This window comes from Diabrotica virgifera, chromosome 9 (genome assembly GCF_917563875.1).
Source record: "Diabrotica virgifera virgifera chromosome 9, PGI_DIABVI_V3a".
Lineage (NCBI taxonomy): Eukaryota > Metazoa > Arthropoda > Insecta > Coleoptera > Chrysomelidae > Diabrotica > Diabrotica virgifera.
This window is the reverse complement of record NC_065451.1, coordinates 123,776,929-123,804,406: the sequence shown is the minus strand read 5'-3', so window position 1 is coordinate 123,804,406 and position 27,478 is coordinate 123,776,929. Positions and strand designations below refer to the sequence as shown.

Sequence of the window (27,478 nt, the reverse complement as noted above, 5' to 3'; positions counted from 1 at the left end):
AGTAAAAAAAACTTTTATCTACTCCTTGAACCATTTGAATAAAACTTGATAACCCTGGAACTGGATATAAAAAAACAACATAACAAATAATATTTAATATTAATACATTAATTAAAGGATTAATAGTCCATGTGGTGAGACCGCTCCCGTCTGAAAAAAATTCTGATTCGGTTTCTTTGTGGATTCCTATTCAAAAATGTCCCCTTTAAACAAATCTGAAGGGTGCCGGGCGGAATTTTTGGGCAGAAATTGTTTAAACAATTTTTTAAACAAATACAAAAGATCACCTTTTTTTGCTCTGATATATGTATTTTTAGGTTTTTTGGGTCATTCTAAACAAGAAATCTTGTAATTTTTCTCAAAAATTGATAGTTTTCGAGTTATAAGCGATTTAAAATCTGAAAAATGCGAAAATACGCATTTTCGAGGCTTAAATACTCATATTTACATTAGTATTTTTGAGGTTGCCAGATAATTAATTTGAAGGTTAAACATTCATCTTCAAGATTCTGAAGAGTGATCACGTCTAACTTTAAATTATACCGTTATATTTTAATTGTTAAATATGCATGTTTATCCGATTTTTTTGCCGGTGCGGCGCGCTCTATTTCAAAAATCTCCTATTATCCTCCGAAAAATATTTTTTCTAGATTCTTTGGGATATTCTAAATAAAATAAGTTTCTTGACATTTTTCTCAAAAGTTAATAGTTTTAAAGTTATAAGCGATTTAAAATCGGAAAAATGACAAAAAACGTATTTTCGGTTTTTAAATCGCTTATAACTTTAAAACTATTAACTTTTCAGAAAAATGTCAAGAAACTTTTTTTATTTAGAATGCCCCAAAGAATCTATAAAAAATATTTTTTGGAGGAAAATAGGGTTTTTTTTGGAATAGAGCGCGCCGCACCGGCAAAAAAATCGGATGGACATGCATATTTAACAATTTAAAAACAACGATTTAAATTAAGGTTAGACGCGATCATTCTTCAGAATCTTGAAGCTGAATGTTTCAACTTCAATTTAAGTATATGGCCACCTCAAAAATACTAATTTAAATATGAGCTTTTAAGCCTCGAAAATGCGTATTTTCGCATTTTTCAGATTTTAAATCGCTTATAACTCGAAAACTATCTATTTTTGAGAAAATTTACAAGACACCTTTCTTGTTAAGAATGACCCAAAAAACCTAAAAATATATATTTCAGAGCAAAAAATCGTGATCTTTTGTATTTGTTTAAAAAAATTGTTTAAACAATTTCTGCCCAAAAATTCCGCCCGGTACCCTTCAGATTTGTTTAAAAAGGACATTTTTAAATAGGAATCCACAAAGAAACCGAATCAAAAATTTTTCCAGACGGGAGCGGTCTCACCACATGGACTATAAAGGAAGTACATTTATACACATTAAATCAAGATTTTGAATACTATCGCCACTCTTTTTTCTAGACACATGACGCTATGTCTGGGTCTTAAACCTGTTATCGTGTAATATTGTGCATTCTTGAGTGTCGACCCGATACACCAGCATATTATTACTATGAATCCATAGAAAAGGCCAAACTTAAAATTGCATCTACGGAAAAAAAGCTTGTGTGGCAAGCAGAAAACCAAGCTCTATGAGGCCTGCAGTCCTTACTACCAAAAATTCATTTATATGTATCCAGACACTGTTTCTGCTCTTAACCTGAAAAAAAAAACAGAACTATGTCTATGAGTAAATCAACATCTATATATTTCAAAATAATAAAAAATTAAAATTAGTATAAACATGATCTAAGGTCGGCCGTACACGGACAGCTTCAAGCAGTTGAGATCGACTACTTGAAGCTGCGACCGCGCGGTGAACAATAATCTTATATTCGCTGCCATACACAGGGCAGCTCGAGCAATCGCGACTGCTTCAAGCTGTAAACAGCACGATGAAATTCCATCGTGCTGTCGACAGCTCGTGAAAGTTGCAAGACATACACTGACTGCTTGAGCTGTTGACTGCGATAGGAGCAGTCGATAGCTCTTTTACGAGTGCTTCCTCGTCAGAATCTGTGATTCGACTGCGGAAAAGTCAACTGCTTCAGCAGTTACAAATCGAGCAGTCAACAATCGACCGATCCAACTGACTACAACGACCGCTCGAGCTGTCCGTGTATGTCGCTGAGTGGTAAACTGCCTCAACCGTCCATGTGCGGCGGCCCTAAATGTTAATGTTGGTTCATCACAAGATTTTTGCAATTCTTTGGTGTTTATAAGATATTTCGTAATTTTAATAATGCTTCTGAAATGCTTTCTTTATTATGAGTTTTACGTTAAGGATAGTTACTTGCCATCAGGTGAATAAAAAAATTAAGGATATTTACTATATTTAATGGGAATTGACAACACCGACATAACAAACCCATCAATTGATTTGGAAACAAAAATGGATTTACCCCAAATGAGTAGTATTTAAAAATTGGAATCTCCCACTGATAGATTCAGTCAGTCCCGCGGATTCTGGGGACAAAAATATATCACTTAAAATTACAACTTATGCAAGAACCCTGCTATCAGAAGAAAAAATATAGTTGGAGTTAAAGCCTGATCCCATTTTCTATTAAGTTGGAGAGAACAATGGAAATGGAGGTAAAGAGTAGGCTGTACCGAAAATGTTTTTTATGTAAAATAACAACACATCATCATCATCATTCTCTTTGCCTTATCCCTATGCGGGGTCGGCTTCCCTAATTGCATTTCTCCACACAATTCTATCTTGGGTCATATCAATGTTAATCCCTGTTACCAACATGTCCTGCCTTATCGTCTCCCCCCAGGTCTTCTTTGGTCTTCCTCTCCTACTCCTTCCAGGAATCTGCACTTTAGCTATTCTTCGTATTGGGTGATTAACGTCTCGACGTTGAACATGACCAAACCATCTTAACCTATGCTCTCTCATTTTGGCATCAATTGGTGCCACACCTAGACTTCTCCTAATATACTCATTTCTAATTTTATCCTTCTTTGTCACTCCACTCATCCATCTAAGCATTCTCATTTCCGCCACATGCATTCGTTGTTCCTCTTTCTTTTTCACTGCCCAACATTCAGTTCCGTGCATCATAGCCGGTCTTATGGCTGTTTTATAGAATTTTCCCTTCAGCTTCATTGGAATTTTTCTGTCACACAACACACCACTCGCTTCTTTCCACTTCATCCATCCAGCCCTAATTCTACTGCATGCATCTCCATCTATTTCGCGATTACTCTGTAATACCGATCCTAGGTACTTAAAACTATTACTTTTCACAATCATTTCACCATCCAAAGATACCATTTTATTTGTAGTAACTCCATCTTTGTAAAATCCATGTAAAACATGTAACGCCATCTTTGTAACATCCATGTAAAATAACAACACCTGAGGTCAAAAAAAGTTGCGTTGTACTAAAACACAAATTTTAAGCCCAAAATGAGTAGCTAAAAATATTTTTCTCCACTCCCACAAAGGCTCTATATTATTGTAATATAAAACGTCATTGTGGCAGTGGAAAAAATAAAAAAATTAACTTTTTCAAACACAGATATTCATTTTTTTATTACCTAATTTTTGAAACATCAGGGTTATTTATTTTGTACCCCAAAAAAAGTTTAAATAAAATCTGTATTGTTGTGGCTGGTTCATGTATACGTTATATACTAACCTATACTTTATTTGGCTATGTCGCCACTAAATAATAAATAGACAAAAATTAATTTAGAAACCTACTTCAAAAAATGTGATGATATACTCAAATAAAATATACGATAGTGTAAAAAAGTTAACATTACCAATCGTTATTTCACTTCTAAAATAACGTAACCTTGGACGTCAACGCTTCTGTACTGAACGGTACTATAATAAATACAGGCGTAAAGGAGGCATTATATTGTTACCTACTGGAGAATAAAATCGAAAGGTCCCTGCAGTGGTTTGTCTGCCAACAAGTTGCCTATAATACATCTATTTCAACAACTGGATAGCAGTACCAGTGGACCACATGCATTTTCGGGCCTCTTGGAGAACAACTGTATGTTTGCGAAACTCTATCTTAGCTTCATTTTCAAAAGTAGAATCATCAGCTGACGATTTCCGCAGTGACAATCTTAGTACAGATCAAGAATTTCTGTACGATATTTGTCAAAACAGAAAGTGGTGTTTGTTCAGAACAACTTTCTAAGAGACAACCTGGGAAAATGGTTCATTCTTGCTGGCTTACCACTGCTTTCGGAAACCCCTCGGAAAATTTGCAAATACTAGGCCATTTTAGAATAAAAGTGTATGCGCCCATGTGGTTTTGCATTAAGACTCAACCATCATGACTTTATAGTGCAAGACATCTATTGAAGACAATATGACTCTGCGAGCAGACCTCTTCTTAATACCAGAATTAAAAGATATAGTCTACAAAAATATTTAAGGAAAGGGATACTTTGGCAGTCCAGAGAATATTATTTTGATTATGCTATTATTTGGTGAACGTAAAAACATAAGACAACTGGGATTTTAAACAATTTTTAAGAGGAAATAATTTAATTACAAAGATAAGCGGTATTTCATAGTAGCAGAATTATTTTTTTTGCGCTAAGGAATACTTTTGAGATTATTGACTGTCAGAAAATTTTATGAACAGAGCCTCGTGTAGCTATAAAGCTATCAAAAGACCAACTAAGGGAAGCTGTTGAAAATCCCGACACCAGTCTTTTGGCATAATATAACAGCATACCACTGTCACACACAAGCGGTTGAGAGGGAGTATTTTCGTTTACTTTTTGTGTTCAAACCAAAGTCAGCTTTAGCTTAATTTATTTTTTTATATGCAAAAAAAATCTACCATACAAAAAAATACAGTGCTTCCATAAAGTAACGCATAAAATCATTATTTCGTAAAGCAGCGACATTAATGAAAAATCCATAAACAGGTCGATTTTTATTTTTAGATTCAGATTTTTTGGCATATATATCATACTAGTGACGTCATCCATCTGGGCGTGATGACGTAATCGATGATTTTTTTAAATGCGAATAGGGGTCATGTGATAGCTCATTTGACAGGGTATATAATTCTCTATTCACTAATATAAACATTAACTTAATTATTTATACAAGGTCTTAAAAAAAACATTTTTTAAATTAAAATAATTGAGACAAAAAAAAGAATGTATGTAATTTATTTAATTCAAAATACGTTTTACTGTTGTTAGAAAACAGAAAAAAATGTTTATTTGAGAAATAAACATTGATTTTTGCTTAAATTCAATGTTAAAGCTGCCACCCACCTGTCGCTTGGCAGTTTGAACATTTCGTTTAAGCGAAAATCAATGTTTATTTGTCAAATAAATTTTTTTTTTGTTTACTGACAGTAGTAAAATGTATTTTGAATTAAATAATTATATTATACTCTTCTTTTTGTCTCACTGATTTTAATTGAAAAAATGTTTTTTGAACACCCTGTATAAATAATTATGTTAATCAAAAAATAAAAAATGAATAACCATTTTTTTTTTAATTATGTTAATGTTTATATTATTGGATAGAGAATAGGGATGTTCACTAATTTTTAAATATAGTTAAATTCAATAGATTACAAGGTATATAAAAACGTAACAATCATAAAACTGTTTAAAAATGTATATTTTTTAAGATAAATGAGTTCATAATGTTGATTTTCTTGGAGGCTAGAAAAACGGTACCCTGCAGCGAGGCTACGGTCTGTGACGTCAGCAGTCGTAACGTCTTTGATCGACGACTAGTTTTGTATACTTATTTACTCAGTATATTTGAATGTGCGCAGTTTTTTACGTATTTAATTATTAAAAATAAAGCCAAATAAGTGGTGTTTTGTTCCTGGGTGTGTAAATACATCAAAAAACAGTTCTGACAAGATTTTTATTACCGTTCCAGCCAATTTAAAACAGAAAAAGAAATGGTTTGTTGCAGCTAGAACTTAAAATAACTAACTTAAAGAACTAGCTTAATAAAATAAACATTATAGAAGTTTTCCAGAGACTTTCGGCCCTTGGTAATAATGTAATTGTTCTTTCTGCATTTACATTTTTCAAAAATACTTATTAGTTTTCTCAGGATTCGAAAAAAATCAATGAATTTAAATAGCATTGGAGCAAGATTTAGCACCTACCCCCTTAAAGAGTAAATGAAAAAGTTTCGGGACCTCAAATTTGTATTCCTTAAACTGGGATATTCCTAAAAACGGGATTCTAATAATACATACAGTAAAAGTAAACCTTGAAATAACTACATGTGGATGTAGGTATGACTTTATATTATATTAAAATAATTAATAATTTAGTGAAAAGATTGGTTGAAATGAAAATGTATAATACCCAAGTTCAAAAATATTTTTTACCTTGGAACAGTTGTCAACTCGAAATACGAAACAACCAAAATAAGATCTAGAGTTGAAAAGGGCATAGCAACATTTAACAACATGCGACATAATATCTCTCCCACTAAAAATGCGGCTGCTAAAATGTTATTATTTCCGGTCTTGCTATATGGCGCAGAGGCCTGGACAATAATGGAAACATTAATGAAAAAGCTAGAGGCATTCGAGATGTGGGTGTACCCACGTATCCTCAAAATATCCTGGGCGACCCACACCAACGTACAGGTATTGCATCGAATGGGAAAACAAAAAGAAATCTCTTTTACAATTAAGAAACGAAAACTTAAATATTTCGGTCATATCATGAGGCATGATAAATATCGTATACTCCAACTGATAACGCAAGGTAAAATAGAGAGCAAACGCGGACCCGGAAGAAAAGACACTCATGACTTAAAAACTTACGCCAATGATTTGGACAAAAATCGATCGAGTTATTCAGAAACGCCTCAAATGAAATTAAAATTGCCATGATGATAGCCAACGTCCACAACGGACAAGGCACATGAAGAAGAATAAAAATATTTTTAATACACCTAACCAAGGTAAAATAATAACCAGCCAATGTATGTATACAATATGCATGCGTACAATGCATGCATACAACTTTCTCTATTTTTTTTTTGTGGAGTATTAAGCATTTATTTTTTTAGCTTAAAGAAGACATGGAAAATTATATGGAATGTACACTCAGTAAAGCTGTGGTAGTGTGATATTTATTTTTTTACAAGATGCCAATAAATCATACACCATTGTTACATCTACACTACAGTCGGTAGTTTATACGAATCGGCTTTCTGAAAACCTTCTTCAAAATATGTCCTTACAAACAGTCTATCCACTTTAAACTAAACAAATTCACTATAAAACTCCACTTTAACCCTGATAAAACAAGAAGAGAACAAAATAAAATGACCTGAAACGTCAAACAGGTAAACAGTAACACTATGAGAATGGCGCGCGCTTGGGGTATGCAACTAGTGACGTCAGGCCAATAGAGAAGCGTTCTTGAAATTTAAAATAATGCTAGATTTCTAATAAAGATTTTTTATAGAAAGGCTTTTTCAATTTTGTTGAAATTTTGGACAATTATTCCTAGGGTGTTTCTTAATCGTTTTACATGTTTGAAATGACTTTTTAATTTTTTGTGAACATCCCTATTGAATACCCTTTCAAATGAGCTATCACATGACTCCTATTCTCATTTAAAAAAATCATCGATTACGTCATCACGCCCAGATGGATGACGCCACTGGTATGATATATATGCCAAAAAATCGTAATTTAAAAATAAAAATCGACCTGTTTCGGTAATTTTCCTTAAAGTAGCCGGTTTACGAAATAACGAATTTAGGCGTTACTTTATGGACGCACTGTATAGTTTTTTTGAATAATCCTTAGGTTTATATAGCTCTGTGGTAGTGGAAAAATTATTTATCGGTCAAAATACATACTATGATGGCAGTTATCTTATCAAACACGCTTTTTGGCTCAGGCGACCATAATAAATAAAAAAAACTAATTTGCCATTTATTAGATGATTAGATTTTTTCGAAAAAATCCTATTCTTATACAGCTCGGTGGCAGTGGAAAAAAATAAAATTAATTATAAAACAAAACACTGTGAAGTAAGTTATCTTATCATAAATCTTTTCTGTGGTCAGGAAACTTAATTAAAAAAACAAAATAAAAACACATTACTCAACGGCCCACCCTAGTATAGAATTCGTTATGACGACTTGTACACTGCTGTTAAAGAAGACCACGAACATTTTACGATATGTGGCGATTTTACTGCCACAATAGGAGTAAGAACCGATCCAACTGAACATGTCTTTTTGACATTTTGGCACACCTGGTGGGTTGGTTCTGATTGTCAATATACATATATCGTCCCTCTCTAGTTTAACTCCAATCATTTTCAGCGTTTTTTTTTTCAAATGGTAAATTGGTAAAAAGGTTAGTAAGTGATATCATGATTAGAGTAGCCTTTTTACCAATGAACCATTGAAAAAAACGCTAAAAGTAATAAGAGTTAAACTAGAGAGGGACAACACATTGACAACCAGAACCAAAGTGAATGTATCAGATATCATGGAACTACTATCATTATGCACAGATAACACCTACATACTTCCAACTCAATAATGATTTCTATGAGCAAAACTTCGTATTAGCCATGAGCTCATCCTTATCTCCATTATTAGCTGATATATTCATGGAGGATTTCGAACAGAATATTGTACACAAACAACCTACAGTATAATGGAGATATTTGGAGGATGTGTTTTCCATTTGGCCTCGTGGACTAGAAGCATTAAGTAAATTCCTGACTGAAATAAACAATCAAGAAGAATGGATCAAATTCACCTTGGAAAAAGTGGAAAACAATTGATTTCCTTTCCTGGATATGCTAATCACCAAACAAGTTGCAGGATATGCAACCAAAGTATACAGAAAACCAACCCACCCCAACATGTATGGGTTGGCTTTCTGTATACCCACAACTTCCACTCAAACCACAATGTAAACATCAAAAAAGGAATCATCAATTCATTATATTATGACAAAGCACAAAATAGCTGTTCCAACGAAAAGGCATTTCAAGAAAAGAACCTGCTAACTAAAGTCTTAACAAAAAATAACTGTCCAGTGTCATTTATAAACAAGGAATTCCATAAGATAGAAGAAAGGAAACAACAATAAATACAACACAAGCAACCCAGCTACACCCAAAAAGAGTGACTCAAGGATAAGAACAATACCATATGTAAAGGGTCTATCAGAAAAATTAGGTTTGGATTCTTTACATAAAAATAAGCAACTTTTATTCGAAACATTTTTTTCGAATTATGGATAGATGGCGCTATAATCGGAAAAAAAGATTGTTGGAAATGGAAAATTAAATTAAAAAATGGAAACTCCCCACGAAAATGGAAAATTTTATTTAACTTTTTTTGGTTTTAGGACCTAATTATCACAACCCAATAGGTCCCCACAGCGCTCGAGTGACTGCACATTTAGCATACTTTCCTCCCCTACCATATATGAAGAGTACAAGGGAAAAACAAGGAATGTCACATTTTATACATATTGAGATAAACACCAATAAAGGTTTAATTCTTATGATATCTAAAAACTACTTAGGAGATTCTTAGCAGAATTCTAGCAGTTTGTATTCTATAATATTAATATAATATTAATCTATATGAACTTATATGGCGGGCAGACAATCCTGGGTCTTCACCTGGATACAAATTATTAGAAATGTATAGACTGATATTTCTGGTTTTGTCCTGAATCGATAGGCTAGTTGATAAGTACTCAGTTTTTGCTACCAACTGGCGAGAAAAGCCAAAATTCATAAAAGAGTGATATTCCTTGTTTTTGCCCTGTACTCATATAATTTCTTGTTAGATATTTTTTTTGCGTTTGTTTACTGTACAAATAATATTTATAATTCTTTATTCAAATTAACGACGTGAATCGGTTTTTATTACTTGGCGAAATATATTAATAATATGCCTCAATATACTAATTAAAATCAATATGCTGTACTGTATAAATAATCAATAAAATAAATCATCTAATATTTTAAGGCTAAATCAATTTTAAGGCTGTCATTTTTATGACAGATGCCTGTATGAGTATAAATAGTATGTAACATCTACGACTAATATATTATAAAATATATCAATAAAGCATTTTTTCTACAACCGTGTTAAAAATGCAATTTTTAGCACTCCATAGGAGCGTTAAAAATGCTACTTTAAAGCACTAGTGCTTTAAAAATTTTAAGGCACTGCAGTTAAAAGTGAATTGTCAAAATTGTGAAACGTCAAAATATTTATGTTTCATTTATTAACATTAATATTAATAGTACAACTTGCACGATTTGAAAAAGGTAGTTTAAAAGGTTTTTTAAAATTTAATGCATTTTTAACACGTTTGTAGAAAAAAACTACATATTAAAATTGGTTAGAATATACAACATACAGTATATACAGTATAGGCAGTTTTGATGTAATGTCAAGAAAAATATAAAAATGGAATGTCAGTCAAGTTCAAGTAAAAGCTTTTGTAGATATTGTCCTGTAATTGAGAATGAATAAATTATAATTGTAAATTATAATGTTGATATACAGGGTGATTGATTAGTGTGAGGAAGCTCAGTAGATCTGTTATAGTAAAAATTACAAAAAAAAGTTACTGACAAAAATTGTAGGCCGCTTTAAACTCCACATTTTAAAATTAGTTACAATCTTACAGGGTGTTCCATAAGATGGTGGCAGACCAAACTTATCTTTTTTTAAATGGAACACCCTGAATTTTATTTTAAATTTGAAATCTGCTTCACTTCCACATCACAACAATGTAAAGTTTTATTATGTTATACCGGGTACTTAAAAAGTTATAGCCAATATTACATGAAAATCGTATAAAGTTTAACTCCCTGTATAATTAAAAAGAAGTATAGGAACATTGATCTATTGCAACCATAGTTTTTTAATAATGGTTAAAAATTATAAAAAATATTCGTTTTCATAATATTCGTTAAATCAAATACAGGGTAAGTCAAAATGCAAGTACATTATTTTCTTGGTAATTTTAAATATAACACCCTGTATTTTACATCACTATCGAAAAGTACTAATATCATACTTCAAATTTTATGAAGTACTCCCTATACCTAAAGTTATCAGTTTTCTAGATATTTTTATTTTTTCATCAAAGTATTAATTTGGTAGATATTTTAACGTTTACCAATAATTATTGTGAGTTGGCCATGATTGATTTGTCAGAAACTGACAGTTTGACATTATTGTTTATTAATTCAGTAACGAAATAACGACACAGAAAAGAAAACAATTTATTTTAAATAAAATTTATAAAAAATAACCGACGCAAAATTAAAAAAAAAATAACACAAAAAAATAAAAAACAACACTAATTTTAACTTATCTTACTTAAGTAAGGTGTTCAAAATGACCTCCCCAAAAACATCTATGCATACTTGAAAGCGGTAATTGAAAGAGTTGCTTACATTACTAAGCATTAGTAAAAAAATATTCTGAAATACAATTCGGATTCTATTTTTCATATCATCTCTTGTTGTTGCAGGTATTTTATATACTTCGTTATTAACGTAACCCCAAAAAAATGAGTCCATTTTATTGAACTCTGGTGACCTTGGGGGCCACCTTACTGGTCCATCCCTTCCGATCCATCTTTCACCAAACTGATCATTAAGTTCACCACGTACTAATTCGTTGTGGTGCGCAGGAGCACCGTCATGTAGAAACCACATTTGTTCACGTATATTAAGTGGAACCTCTTCTAATAATATCGGTAACTGATTTACGATAAAATCTAAATAAATCTCACCATTTAAATTATCTTCAAAAAAATATGGTCCTACTACATGGTTACCGACGATACCTCCCCACACATTTAGAGACCATCTTGTTTGACTATGTGTTACTATGTGGTATGGATTACTTGTTGAATAGTAGTGAAAGTTATGCCTATTAACAGAACCGTTTCGATGGAATGTAGCTTCATCACCAAATAGGACATAATCAAAAAAATCTCTCTGCTCATTAATTTGTTCTAAAGCCCATTCACAAAATACTATTCGTTTCTGAAAATCATCATTATTTAATTCTTGGTGCTTTTGAATATGATAAGGGTGCATCTTGTTTTTAGATAGAATGTTTTGACCAGAGCAGTAACTAAGTTCTTCTTCATTGGAAATACTCCTTATACTTGTGTGTGGGTTTTCTGTAACTGCCATCAACACACTCATTTCGTTTTCCTCTGTCACACTAGTTTTTGTTCGTTCATGTTTTTCATAATCCACTGAACCAGTGCGGTTAAATCGATCTTTCAATTTTTCAAATGTATCTTGTCTAGGTTGCCGCCTTTTTGGAAACCGTTCTTGATAAATTCTAGCTGATAGTAATGAATTTTTATTGCATTCCCCCAAAATCCAGATCATATCTACCATTTCATCAGTAGTAAAATTCATTACTGCTAATTTTAAATTGAATTAATTACTGAATTACTAAATAATGATTATTGCTAATTTACGGTGTACCGCAATACTGAATTAATAAACAATAATGTCAAACTGTCAGTTTCTGACCAATCAATCATGGCCAACTCACAATAATTATGGGTTAACGTTAAAATATCTACCAAATTAATACTTTGATGGAAAAATAAAAATTTCTAGAAAACTGATAACTTTAGGTATAGGGAGTACTTCATAAAATTTGAAGTACGATATTAGTACTTTTCGATAGTGATATAAAATACAGGGTGTTATATTTAAAATTACCAAGAAAATAATGTACTTGCATTTTGACTTACCCTGTATTTGATTTAACGAATATTATGAAAACGAATATGTTTTGTAATTTTTAACAATTATTAAAAAACTATGGTTGCAATAGATCAATGTTCCTATGCTCTTTTTTAATTATACAGGGAGTTAAACTTGATACGATTTTCAGGTAATATTGGTTATAACTTTTTAAATACCCGGTATAACATAATAAAACCTTACATTGTTGTGATGTGGAAGTGAAGCAGATTTCAAATTTAAAATAAAATACAGGGTGTTCCATTTAAAAAAACATAAGTTTGGTCTGCCACCATCTTATGGAACACCCTGTAAGATTGTAGCTAATTTTAAAATGTGGAGTTTAAAGCTGCCTACAATTTTTGTCAATAACTTTTTTTTGTAATTTTTACTATAACAGATATACTGAGCTTCCTCACACTAATCAATCACCCTGTATAAGACGTTTGTGGAGGAAAAGGGAAAAGATTTGAAAGAGCAATTTTATAGCAAATTAGATGAAGTATATGAGGCTATACCCAGGTAGGATATGAAGATCATTCTAGGAGACGCCAATGCCAAAATAGGCAGAGAAGAAATATTAATGCCCACTATAAGCAAGCACAGTTTACCTCCAGATACTAACGAAAATGGATATTTCCTGGTAGATTTTGCCAAAGAAAAGGGACTTATAATAAAAAGTATGTACCACCAACTAATGGACATTTATAAGGGAGCATGGAAATCTCCAGACGGCCGTACAGTCAACCAGATCGACCATGTTTTAATTGAGAAAAACGAAGAACACTGCATAACAAAGGTGAGAACATATAGAGGACCCGATATGGACTCAGACCACTATTTGGTCGGAATATGGATGAACCAATTAGTACCAACTCTTCGAAATAAAAAGAGATTAAAATACGAAAGAAACAAACCAATCAGATTACAGACAGAATGTGTGCAAACGTTGTATGGACAAATTATTAACAACAAATTAGAGAGCATAGTTGATGAAAGGAATGTAGAATGCATGTGGGGAACATTAAAAGATGTAATTAAAGAAGCAGCAAATATTTCCAGCACCAATGACAACACAAAGAAAAAACAAAAAGAATGGTTTGATGAAGAATGTGAACAATCATTGGAAGAACGGGCCAAGATACGATTAAAAATGATAACTCGAGGAACAAGAGAAGCGCAGGAAAATTACACTAAACAAAGAAATACTACGAAAAAAAAACAGAAACATGAAGCTAAACTGAAAAATATAGAGGAAAGCTACAAAAATAATCAAATTAGGAACCTTTACCAAGGGATAAAAAATGAGAAACGAGGGCACCAACCGAAAACTGTACATTATAAAGACAAAAATGGAGACATGATTATCGGTGAACCAGAGATATTAGAACGCTGGAAGCAGTACTTTGATGAACTTCTAAATGGACCTGAAGAGACAGACGATAACAACGAGGAAACAGAGGATCAGGCTCCGACTACAAGCGAAATTCAGAATATCATCGATTAATTAAAAATGAACAAAAGCCCAGGAAGCGACGGCATAACGGCTGAAATGATTAAATTTGGAGGAAATCAGTTAGTAGACAAAATCCATAAACTAATTAATAATATATGGGAACAAGAAATACTACCCGAGGAATGGACAGAAGCAATACTGTGTCCTATTCACAAAAAAGGAAATATGGCTGATTGTCAGAATTATCGAGGCATAGCGCTGCTAAACATAATGTATAAACTATTGGCTATGCATATTAAAAACAGATTAACAACGAAGGTTGATAAAAGCATAGGAGAATATCAATGTGGGTTCAGAAAAGGCAGAAGTACTGTGGATCAGGTCTTCACACTACGAGAAATACAGGCTGAAAGTTACGAATATAATAAAGACACCATGGTTCTTTTCATTGACTTTAAACAGGCTTTCGATCGAGTGAAAAGAAGCGAATTATTCACAGCATTGCAAGACATGGACGTTTCTCCAATGCTTATTAGAATTATAAAATTAACTCTCCAAAGAACAATGAATAAAGTCAAGATAAACAATACTACAACAGAAAGCTTGGAGGTCAAACAAGGAGTGCGGCAGAGTGATCCACTATCGTCTATAATGTTTAGCATATTACTAGAAAAGGTTATACAGGAAGCAAACATTAATAGAACAGGTCTGATCTACCACAAAAAAACATCAGTGCTTGGCATTCGCAGACGATTTGGTAATCTTGGCTAGGAGCAAAATAGAACTTATAGAAACAGTCGTGAAACTCGAGGAGAGGGCAGCAACCAAAGGATTGTATATAAATGAAGCAAAAACAAAGTATATGGAATGAACAAATAAGCAATTCGTTCGGGGGTAATACATAACAATGACAACAGCGAAGGGAACACAGTATAAATTCGAAGAAGTTGAGAGATTTGAGTACTTAGGAACTGTCTTCACAAGAGATCCTAACTGTGAAGAAGAAATACAAAAGAGAATTATGTCGGGCAACCGCGCTATATTTGCTCTTAATGGGTTGTTAAGAAGTAAAAATATATCACGAAGAGCAAAACTAAGAACTTACAAGACCGTAATAAGGCCGATAGTAACGTATGCTTCTGAAACATGGGTCACAAGTCACAACAAAAAAACACCAAGAGTGTTAGTTTGGGAGAGGAAAATACTGCGCAAAATCTTCGGTGGGAAAAACTTAAATGGACAATGGGTAAGAAGAACAAATAAGGAACTAACTGAGCTCTATCAAGATCCTAACATACTAGCAGTAATTAAGGCGCAAAGACTTAGATGGCTGGGCCATGTGCAGAGGATGATTCCATCTAGAATTCCCAGAATGGTACTATCTAGTGCATTAGCAGGGAAAAGGCGAAGAGGAAGACCAAGGTCACGATGGAGTAATGGAGTTAGAGAAGATATGGGAAGAATTAACGTAAGGAACTGGGAAAGAAAAGCGACTGACAAAAGGGAGTGGAAAAGCCATGGGCCTACTAGGCTCATAGTGCTTACATATTATTATTATTATAAGACGTTTGTAGAAAAAATATTGTATGATATACGTGTTAAAAAGTACATTTTTAAGGCACTCATGTGAATTACAGAATTCGCTTCGCTCATTCTGCAAACTTTCACATGCGTGCCTTAAACGTGTACTTTTAACACTTATCATAAATAACTATGTATGTCAATAATAGTAATTGTAATATATACAGTGCTAGTCAAAAGTCCGTACCCCCCCTCGTATCTTTTGAACGATTATTCCTATAATAGTGAAATTTGAAAGGAGGAAATAAACGGACGTAAGCTTCTTAACCAGTAATGACAGGTGACGTAATAGTGACAGATGACGTTACAGAGCCACTGTGACCGATAATTTTAAATGGGACCTTATGGCAAGTGATACCTCGCTTGAAAGGTATTGAAAATACCTATTCAGTCATACTAATTTTGTTTGAGTTTAAGCTAATTTTGATGAATAAATGAAATAAATATAAAATTGTAGTTTCGCATTTAATTAATAAAAATTCAAAATTCCGCCTATGATTACTTGTCAAACAGGTTGACGTTGACGTAAAAACTACTAGAGAATTAATAAACGTCAACTTTTTTGACAAAAAATCCATAGGCGGACATTTGAATTTTTATTAATTAAATTCGAAACTACAATATTATATTTATTTAATTTATTCACCAAAATAAAAATCAACCTAAACCCAAAAAAATTAGTATGACTGAATAGGTATTTTAATTACCTTTCAAACGAGGTATCACTTGCCATAAGGTTCTATTTAAAATTATCGGTCACAGTGGCCCTATAACATCATCTGTCACTATTACGTCACCTGTCATAACTAGTTAAGAAGCTTACGTCCGTTTATTTACTCCCTCCAAATTTCACTATTATAGGTATAATCGTTCAAAAGATACGAGGGGGGGTACGGACTTTTGACTAGCACTGTATAATAATAAAGTACCAGTGAACACATACAAAATTCTGGGGTCATCAGAGATTTTATTTATATTTCTTTTATATTTATATGGGGTCTCCAGGAAACTCGCAATCACAAATGGGGGTCGTAAATGAAAAAAGTTTACAAGACCTTTGATAGACTGTAATATTGTTGTTAATTAATATCTTTCATATGGCATAAAGACTGCCACAAAATCACATAGCCATCCCCAGATGGTAAAACTGTAAGCCAGATAGATCACATATGTATAAGTAAATTAATGATAGATGTGCATAATAAAAGAGGAGCAGAAGTGGGATCAGACCACTACCTCCTATTAGCTAAAGTATGACTAAATATGCAGAAGGAGAAAATAATTTACATACTCAACCACAAACTAGACTTACCAAATTAAAGCTTGGAAATACAAGAACAAATTTGCTCAAATCCTAAAATGAAAGCAAGAAAGAATAAAATACAAGAAATCGATCCAAGATCCAAGGGAGCAGTGTAAATAAATATTCACAAGAACAGGACAAGAGGTCCTCGGAAATAAAACAAATGGAAGGAAAAAATGGATGAGTGGTGATATTTCGAAGATAGAGGAAAGAAAGACTATCAAACAGAAAATACTAGCCACACAAATTGCAGAAAAAAAAAAATATTACAAATGAACTAAAAGAGATTATCCAAAGAGATCAAGTAAAGTGTTAGGAGAAATAAACAAACATACATTGAGGATATAGCAAAAAAGCACAACTAGCAGCAGAGATGGGGAATAGCAAAGGGCTCTGTAGTAAAATTAGAGAATTAAGTGAAAACAGAAGAACATACAATATTATAAACAGTAGAGAACAACAAATACTAACAACAGAAGAACAGAGATGTGGGCAGAATAATTTAAAGAATTACTGAACATACAAAGAAAAGAAATCCTAATGGCACCAGAGAAAGAGAATATTTTGGAACTTAATATAAACACAGATAGACCAAACAAAGAGGAATTAATCGAAGTAATAGAGTCTTAAAAACAGCAAATCACCAGGCATAGACCAAATCACAGGGGAACTATAGAAAACGGACGTGAATATGACAACAGAAATACTATTACCCCTATCTGAGAAGATATGGAAGGAACAGAAATATTCGAACGACTGCCCAACAGGTGTAATAGTTGAAATACCAAAAAAGGACATTTAAAGTTGTGCAATAATTGGAGAGAAACTATTCTCTAAAATAATTCTCAACAGGATTGTAGTAAACACAATCAATGATGGCCTAATAAACGAACAAAATGGGTTTAGAAGAGAGCAGTTGTGCATAGATTTAAGGAGCACATTACAAATAATAATTACAGAACAACAATCATTGTTATCACATACTCATACACAGATATTACTTCAAAATAGAGGCATCCCGATAAAAATAAATTTGATCAAAGAAGGTTGCAATACTTTTAAAAGTGTAGTGCAGCACCAAGGCAAACTATCTAGAAAATTTGAAACAGAAACAGAGGTTAAACAAGGATGTATACTATCGCCATTACTGTTCTCCATACTGTTATACCACCTTTACTTTAGAAGTAAAGATGGCGGGTGATGAACAAACACCGAAAGATGGTCCGCCTGATATTAGTTCAAAAATGAAGTGTTGTATAACAAAATATCCGGCAGTCAGCGTTTGCATCAACTGTTATGGAATATTTCACAAAAATTGTTTAAAAAGACTAAGTAATTTAGTAGTAATAAGTGAAAATAAAGTAAAGTGCTACAATGGCTTGTCTGTGCTGAATGTCGAAGTATTTAAGCGTCAAAAAGACTCATTAGAGACCGAAAACAGGTATTTGAAACAACTTGTTGAAGTCCAAGATAAAAACAATATAATGTACTACAAATAAGTAATCAGTTATTGTTGGATAAAATTAGGTATATGGAAAACGAAAAACAAATCAGATCCAAAAAAAGTGAAGTGAACGAGAATTCAAATACGAAATCCCTAAAAAATTATAGAAAAACCATAGACAACAACGATAAAAATGGCAAGACCAGCCGCAGTCTGCAAACCAAACATATTCAAACTGCGCAAGACGAAACATCAACCTCGAAAACAACCGCACTTGTAAACCAACCATTAACCAAAAATGTATTTGAACAATTAAAAGAAAACGAAGAAGAATTCTCAAATGCAGTTCAAGGCCAACAAAATAAACAAGATGGATGCATAACAATAAACCCGAAATTCAAATGTAAACATATAATTGGACGTTGGTGCTGAAAATAATGACGCGATTATTCAAACAAATAATGAAGAAAATTGGTCAGATGTTTGTAAAAGAGGGAAAAATCGAATGACAAAAGTCAGTACAGCTCAAACAGATAGGTCAAATGGACTCCCGGCAGGGGTGGCAACTCCTAAAACTGCTTGGTTTTATATTGGCAAAATCCGAATCAACATCAGAAATGTGGCAGAAATGGCTGGAAGATGATAATAAAGGTTTTACATTCACTGTAGAAAAATTAAATAATGTTGGGAAATATTCATCATTCAAAATTGGTGCACCCTTCCAATTGTACACCAAGATGAGTAATGAAAATTACTGGCCACCTGGGATAACTTTCCGTAGATTTAACTTTGCTAAAACGCCTGAACAGAGATCAGAACATATTTTTTGATGAATCAAACGATGAAGTAGGAGATGATCTCATTACCTCTAATGGCGAAAAATAATAAAACCTGTAAATATTTTTATCAAAACGTTCGAGGACTACGATAAAAAACTCAAATTTTACATGAAAATGTTTTGTCAAATAATTTTAATATTATTTGTCTCACGGAAACGTGGCTTAACAACTCTGTAGACCAAGAGCTACTGGATGATAGATACGTTTTATTTCGAAATGATAAAAAAATACAAACTAGCAGGGGACCAAAGAGGTAGGGGCGTTCTCATTGCTGCAAAGAAGAAATACATACCAGTCTTGTTGGGTTGTAGTAATAACTTAGACTTTCAATGGGTTTTTGTAAAGTTTACTGTTAAAAGTGTGATGTTTACAATGGGCTGTGTATACAGGGTGTCCCGAAAAGATTGGTCATAAATTATACCACACATTCTGGGGTCACAAATAGTTCGATTGAACATAACTTACCTTAGTACAAATGTGCTCACAAAAAAAGTTGAAAGCCCTTTGAAGTTACAAAATGAAAATCGATTTTTTTCAATATGTATATCGAAAACTGTTGCAGATTTTTTATTAAAAATGAACATGTATAATTCTTATGACAGGAACATCTTAAAACTAAATTATAGTGAAATTTGTCCACCCCATAAAAGTTTTATGGGGGTTTTGTTCCCTAAAACCCCCCAAACTTTTGTGTATGTTCCAATTAATTCATTATTGTGGTACCATTAGTTAAACACAACGATTTTAAACCTTTTTTGCCTCTTAGTATTTTTTCGATAAGCCAATTTTTATCGAGATGCAGCTTCTTTTTTATTATGTTTACATAAAAATTTTATGGGGGTTTTGTTCCTTTAAACCCCCCAAATGTTCGTGTACGTTCCAATTAAACTATTATTGTGGTACCATTAGTTAAACAGTGTTTTTAAAACTTTTTTGCCTCTTAGTCTTTTTTTTGTTAAGTCACCTTTTATCGAGATGTGGCTTCTTTTTCAAAATATACCTAAAAATGTAAATTACAAATAAATTTTCAGATTATTAACAGGTCTCTATAATCGTACTTAACCATATACAAATATGTAGTGGATTCGACAAATATTCAAAATATCTCAAAAAAACTAACTTTTCGAAAAAGTACTAAGAGGCAAAAAAGTTTTAAAATATTGTATTTAACTAATGGTGCCACAATAATAATTTAATTGGAATGTACACAAAAGTTGGGGGGGGGGGGGGTTAAAGGGAACAAAACCCCCATAAAATTTTTATGGGGTGCACAAATTTCACTTTAATTTTTTTTTAAGATGTTGCTGCCATAAGAATGCTACATGTCCATTTTCAATAAAAAATCTCTACGAGTTTTCGATATATGAAAAAAAATTGATTTTAATTTTGTAACTTCAAAGGGCTGTAACTTTTTTTGTTTGCACTATTGTATATATAGGTAAGTCAGGTTCAAGCAACCTATTTTTGACCCCAGAATATGTGGTATAATTTATGACCAATCTTTTCGGGACACCCTGTATATTAGGTCAGGGTCTAATATCTCAGTTTATGAATCATTCTTAGAAAGCCTGGAGGAAGGTGATAAGTTTCTCTCAGAAAATATGTACATAATTGGTGATTTCAACGTTCATGAAATAAATGGAAGTACTTTTGATTTTTTAAATGCAACACCCAAAGGTAAAATTATTGAATCACTAATCAATGAATATGATTTATAGTCAATTAATAATGTTAAAAATCATCTGAATTCTATGCTAGATTTAATTTTAACAAATTTAACTGAAACAAATGTTATCGAGTCAGATACATCACTTTTGAATATTGATCGTTATCATCCTGCTTTAGAAATTGACATTTGTTTCAAAACGCCAAATTAAACTATTGTAAATGCCACAAACTTTGCACCACCATCAACATATGATTTCAAAAAAGGTATAGGATATAGGAAAAGGATATTCAACTGCATTATCTGATATACAACACTAATTGGCAAGAATGTATTACTTCAAATTCAAATAATCCAGATATATGTGTCAATCAATTTTATAATACTCTTTATCATATACTAGATCAATGTATTCCACATAAGAAGTTAAGCCAATCAAGGAAATATCCTTTTTGGTATTCAAAAGAATTGATTAAAAAAGTTAAATCAAAAAATAAATTTTTTAAGAACAAAAAAAGATGACACATATTTACAAAAGTTTTATGAACTTAGGAAAGGTGTTAAAAAACTTATTAAAAAATGTTATAGGGAATACATTCAAAATATTGAAGGTAATATAAATAATAGTCCTAAAGAGTTTTGGCAGTACCTAAAAGGGAAAAGATCAAATTCAACACTAGCATATAAATATAAACATGAAGATGAATGTTACGAATCTGAAAGTGATATAGCAACATGCTTTTGCACATTATTTTGAATCTATACATTCTAACACTAATCCAATAATAACAGACTCCTACAAGGAATATGGACTTGAACAATTATGTGTTGATTTTATAACTCCAGAAGAAATCAATATTGCAATTAAGTCTTTAAAAAATAGTGCAGTATAGGTGAAGATGAGATTCCTTCTTACCTGTTTAAGGCATATTCAGAAGTCCTGTTACGTCCCCTACAAATGATATTTAATAAATGTTTAGAGACAAGCACGTTTCCGGATGCGCTTAAGGCAGGTAGAATAACTCCTATCCACAAATCGGGAAATATGAGTTTAATATCAAATCATCGTCCTATACCAGTATTGCCTTCTCTTTCAAAAATCTTGGAAAAAATTATGTACAATACACTGTATACTCATGTTTCAAAAACTTTAATTGAAGAACAACATGGTTTCATTAAACAAAAAATCAACTCAAACAAATCTGTGCATTCTCAGTCACTATATTGCTTCATCCATAAATAATTATCAAGTTGATGTTATCTTTACTGGTTTAGCAAAAGCCTTTGATAGAGTAAATCATTCAGTACTATTAAAAAAACTGAGGTCATATGAACTTTCTGACAAACTTATAAAATTCTTTGAATCTTATCTTACCAACCGTACTAATGTAATCAAATTTGGGAACTGCTATTCAGACAGTTTTATAACCAGGTCAGGTGTACCGCAAGGTTCCATCCTTGGGCCTTTACTTTTTGTTATGTTCATAAATGACATCACCGATTATATCAAATTTGCCAAGTTTCTTCTAGTTGCAGACGATTTAAAATTATTTCCTACAATAAAAAAAACATTGTATTAATTGTATATCCACATTCTGTAAAAATAATGATTTGGACTTAAATGAATCAAAATAAAAACTACTGACTTTTTCTAGAAAGCGAGAAATCATAAGAACAGATTATTTTATTAACGAAGTAGAACTTGAAAGGCTAACAAAAACCAGAGATCTAGGGGTTTTATTCACTATCACATTCTCCTTTAATTAGCACATTCTCAAACTAACTAATGATTGTTATAGATAGTTAGGCTTTATTCTAAGATCCAGTAAAGAATTTTATTGTGGCACTACAATTAAGCTTTTTAATGCATACTTATGTGAGGTCAAAACTCGAATATTGTTGTAACATATGGAATCTCTCCACCATATCACATAGTGATATGATAGAGGATTCAGAAGAAATTTTTAAGGTCTTTATATCTAAAGAAATTTGGGATTTATCCTCTTAGGTTTCCTATCCTCTACTTGCAGAGAATGCTTTTTGACACTGTTTTATTGAACGAAAGACATAGAAATGCCCAAATCATTTTGGATAGATCACAGATTCTCCTACGATTCTTTCATTTATAAATTTTAATGTACCAAACCAAAGACTTAGATGTAGACACACTTTATTTAAAATAACTCCAGAATATGCAAACTCCCCCATGACAAACTGCTTAATGGCAATGAACGATTTTATCGTGAGTGAAGACCTTGACCCAGATAATATGAAAAAGAGTACTAAGTTACATAAACTCTGATACCCTTGTTTATTGTTTTAAAGTGTATTTATTTTATTGTACACCCATACCTCGCTATACGGCCGCTCTGTATACGGCATTTCGCTATAACGGCCCTGTTCAATTACGGAACGGTTTCGATTTACGACCTAAAATGTTTCGCTATAACGGCCCCATGTTGTCATTCTCGCGCAAACGCAATCTCAATGCACACGCTTTTCTATTTCCACTTGTTTATGCATAATTTGAAGATAAAATGAAATGAGGCCGCATCTAAAGAATATCTCAACATTTTAAAGGGAATTGTTGAGAAAGGTGGTTATAGACCTGAACAAGTGTTTAACGTAGACGAAACAGGACTTTATTGGAAGCAAATGCCTGATCGCACGTACATTTCAAAAACCGAATAATCTGCGCCTGGTTATAAAATGGTCTAAAGAACGACTAATTTTGCTACTTGGTGCAAAGGCCACTGGCGATTTTAAGCTAAAACCACTTCTAATATATATGTCCGAAAATCCAAGGCCTATTACAGGACTAAATAAAAACATTTACCCATTATATGGAGATCCAACAAGAAAGCTTAAAGTTTGTAGATTATATTTGGTTTTTTGAACCTATTATTATTTTATAACCAGTGTATGTGCTTTTTTTGTATGTCTTTTTGATTTAAATGGAATAAACAGATAAAATGCACTTTTAACGATAAACCATGTCACATATTTAACAAATTTGGAACCGATCCAATCAAATTTTTATGAATATGTATTAGAATAATTGACTTGTTATACGGCCTTTCGATTTGTGGCCATGTTTCGTGGAACGTATCTAGGCTGTAACGCGAGGTATGGGTGTATTGTATAAATTGTATGTTCTTATTTCTTTGTATTGACCAACTGTGTGTTTATAATTGGCATCATTGCTGTAAATGTGCAGTATAAATAAATAAATAAAATTAGATGATGTAATGAGGAAAACCATAAATAACAAGAAGAGAGGAATACAATGAGGATTAACGGAAAACCTTGAAGATATAGATTTTGCAGATGACATATGCTTACTGTCGCAGAACAGGCAACATATCATCTGTGTCTTTCTAATCCCTTGTAACCCCAAAATAACGATTGTTCAGGAGACAAGAAAAACGATTGCTATTCATACTCTCAGCAATGGGATACAAGCTCTTAGAAACCTATTTAATAATATCGTGGCTGCAAAGCAACAGCAGGATATGTAAAAAAATGACTTTTGTGATATCCATGTCAAATGATTCGAAATAAACCCTTCTGTTGAGTGTAACTAAGATAAATAAAAAGTGAAATAGTTTTTTCATAATATTACATATCCTTGTGTAGCTTAATTTTTTTAGCTCAAATTCTTTAATGTAACACTAAGACAACATACATATCATACCATTATATTTTGTCGTTTACCCATTTTGGTCATCAATATTAATGCAACACTAAGTTATCTCACGCACATATTCTACTGTTGCCATGTAGTTATTGCTGAGTTGCGATTATGTCTTTGTTTATATTATCCAGCTTGCGGGCACAATTTTATCTTCTGTAATCTTAAACAACAGTTCTATTACATTGATGTTGAAAGGTGTATGTTAAGAGTAAAAATGAATAATTCAGCCAATTTAACCCTCTCATGCCTTGAGTCCACTGCAATGGACAGATTTTTTTAAGTCCAAAAAATATATTTTAATTCTATGAAACTTGTGCAAAATGCATGAAATCCCTTTCAGTGGATTCTAATCAAGTAACTACTACCACCATCTACATCTACAATATTTATTTTGAAAGTCAAAGTTTGTTAATGTTAGTATCTATACTGCTGTACTAAGCACAAAGGGGGTATCTGACATTTTTGGGTATATTGAGATTTTGATGTCTAGTAAATTCTTGAATCTTCCTCTATACGTTACTAAAGCTCTTTAGCCATAAATATGAATAGTTATTTTTATAAATCGCATATTTTGTTTGACGTATCTACAATTTTAACCTATTTTGCTAAGCATAATTGGGTGTAACCGACATATACTAAGGTATAAAAGTAGTATCGTCACAGATACAGCTGTTTGATACTCCTATACAGGTTACAGATACCTTTAGTTTTTTTAGACACTCCTATATTGCCTTAGTAATTAGTACTCACTATTTACCACCTATTGCCTCTAGTATGTTGGTAGGAACTACAGTACTGCAGAACTAATATAGTGGTCCCAGGAATGCAAGTCATAAATGTTGGCAATATCATTTTAAAGTCTTCTACTTTAAAATGTATAATATTATGTCTGAATTACCGATATGAATGAGTCAGATTAAATTAAATTATTAAAAGAATTTTTTTGACTAAGCAACAACATTTTTGTTTAATTTAGTAATATGTAAGATGGCGCCGACTGATGAGCAGCGTTTAAATGTGCTCTCTCTAGTTAGTGAGGAAAATTTCCTAGAAAAACAATTTAAGTGTTGTCAAAGTAAAGCTACTAAAATCTTAGTTTGTATACAGTGTGGAAATGTTTTTCATTTGTCATGTGCAACCAGAAGTAAGCTTCAGTGCATCAAAATTTGTGACACACGTATAATTTGCTGTGAAACAAACGAGAAACCAAATGATGTTGAGGAGAATTTCCAAGGTAAACCCGATCTATACAAAGAAAATGAGCTACTTAAAAATATTATAAAAGAAAAAGAGGAAAAATTTAATTTATTACTAGAAAATAATTCTCTTTTAAAACAAAACAATCGTTATCTACAAGAAAAAATACGCCAAATGGAAGCAAAAACTGTACCTGTTAAACAACCAGTTTTAAATGAGTCAAACAAAAAACACCTTAGTCATATCAAACAATTAACTCCAAATTATGAAATTACAAATAAATTTCAAACACCGGTGTTGCCACCTGTTGCTGAAAATAGTAGAAGCACTGATAATAATTCAACATCTGCAGAACTTAGTAATGCACAGCAAAATAAAATGCAAACTTTAATAAATATAAATGAAGATATTGGACAAGACAATGATGGTTTTACATTAGTCCACTCGAAGAAGAAAACTAGACAAACAAAAAAGAACTACGGGGAAAATGATAAAACTACCGACTTAGGAGTTCAACGAAAAGCTTGGCTTTACCTTTCTAGAGTTAAACGAAGTGTCACAACAGAAACTATTTTCGATTATCTAAAAGATCAGGAAGTGTTTAATGAGGCTGATATTATTATTAGAGAACTACCAACTAACGAAAACCAAAACAAATGCTTTATGTGTTGTGTCAACTTCGAATTAAAAGATGAAATCTATAAACCGTCGACTTGGCCAAGATCTGTCGCTTACAAGCGTTTCGATTTTCGGAAATACCAACAATATAATCGTCGCTCCGAGGATTTTTAAATAATTTCTTCGTTAGGGACTCTCAAACCCAAAGTAAATGTCAAACTTCCATAGTTCACCAAAATATCCGAAGTATTAATGCACGTAAACCGACGAACTTATATTTCCCTATTTTACACTGCAATATACAGGGAGGACTTGCACGTAAATCTCACGATATAAACTTAATACTTCAAAGTAATAATGTGAATGTTTTATGCCTTAGTGAACACTGGTTGAAAGAAGATAAACTTAAGGTAACCAATATTGAAAACTTTAATTTAGTGTCTTATTTCACAAGAAATGATAAAGAAAGTGGAGGCGTATGTATATTTGTAAATAATAAATTCAGTTGTGAACAGCTAAATTTAGGTCAATGGTGTATTGAAAGCAAAGTTGAAATATGTGGAGTAAAATTTAAAGTTCATGGAAGTAAAAAATATTTATTTATTGTAACTATATACAGACCTCCTTATAGTGTGAATTTTAATACTTTTATTGCGAAGTTAGAACTGTTGTTGCAGAGTATTTATAATAATAATGATTTTTACGTTATATGTGGAGATTTTAATATCAATTTTTTAGAAAACAGCAATCAGAAAAATATTTTAATAAACTTATTTTTAGAATACAACATTAAATTTCACATAAATGTACCTACTAGAATTACTAAAAATTCTTCAACATGTATTGACAATTTTTTTTCCAATTTAGATGTTCAAAAGGTGAGTGTATGTGACACATTT

At 32.2% G+C, this 27,478-nt stretch overlaps 1 long non-coding RNA gene across 1 annotated transcript; it reads right to left on the bottom strand.

Moving 5' to 3' along the window:
* Positions 1-80: 80 nt before the first annotated feature.
* LOC126892669 (uncharacterized) lies at positions 81-22,436 on the bottom strand. Its single transcript, XR_007700962.1, has 2 exons — positions 21,987-22,436; positions 81-1,685 (listed from the first exon to the last, which is right to left on the bottom strand). It is a non-coding gene; the product is annotated as an uncharacterized LOC126892669 (long non-coding RNA).
* Between the last annotated feature and the right edge of the window lie 5,042 nt (positions 22,437-27,478).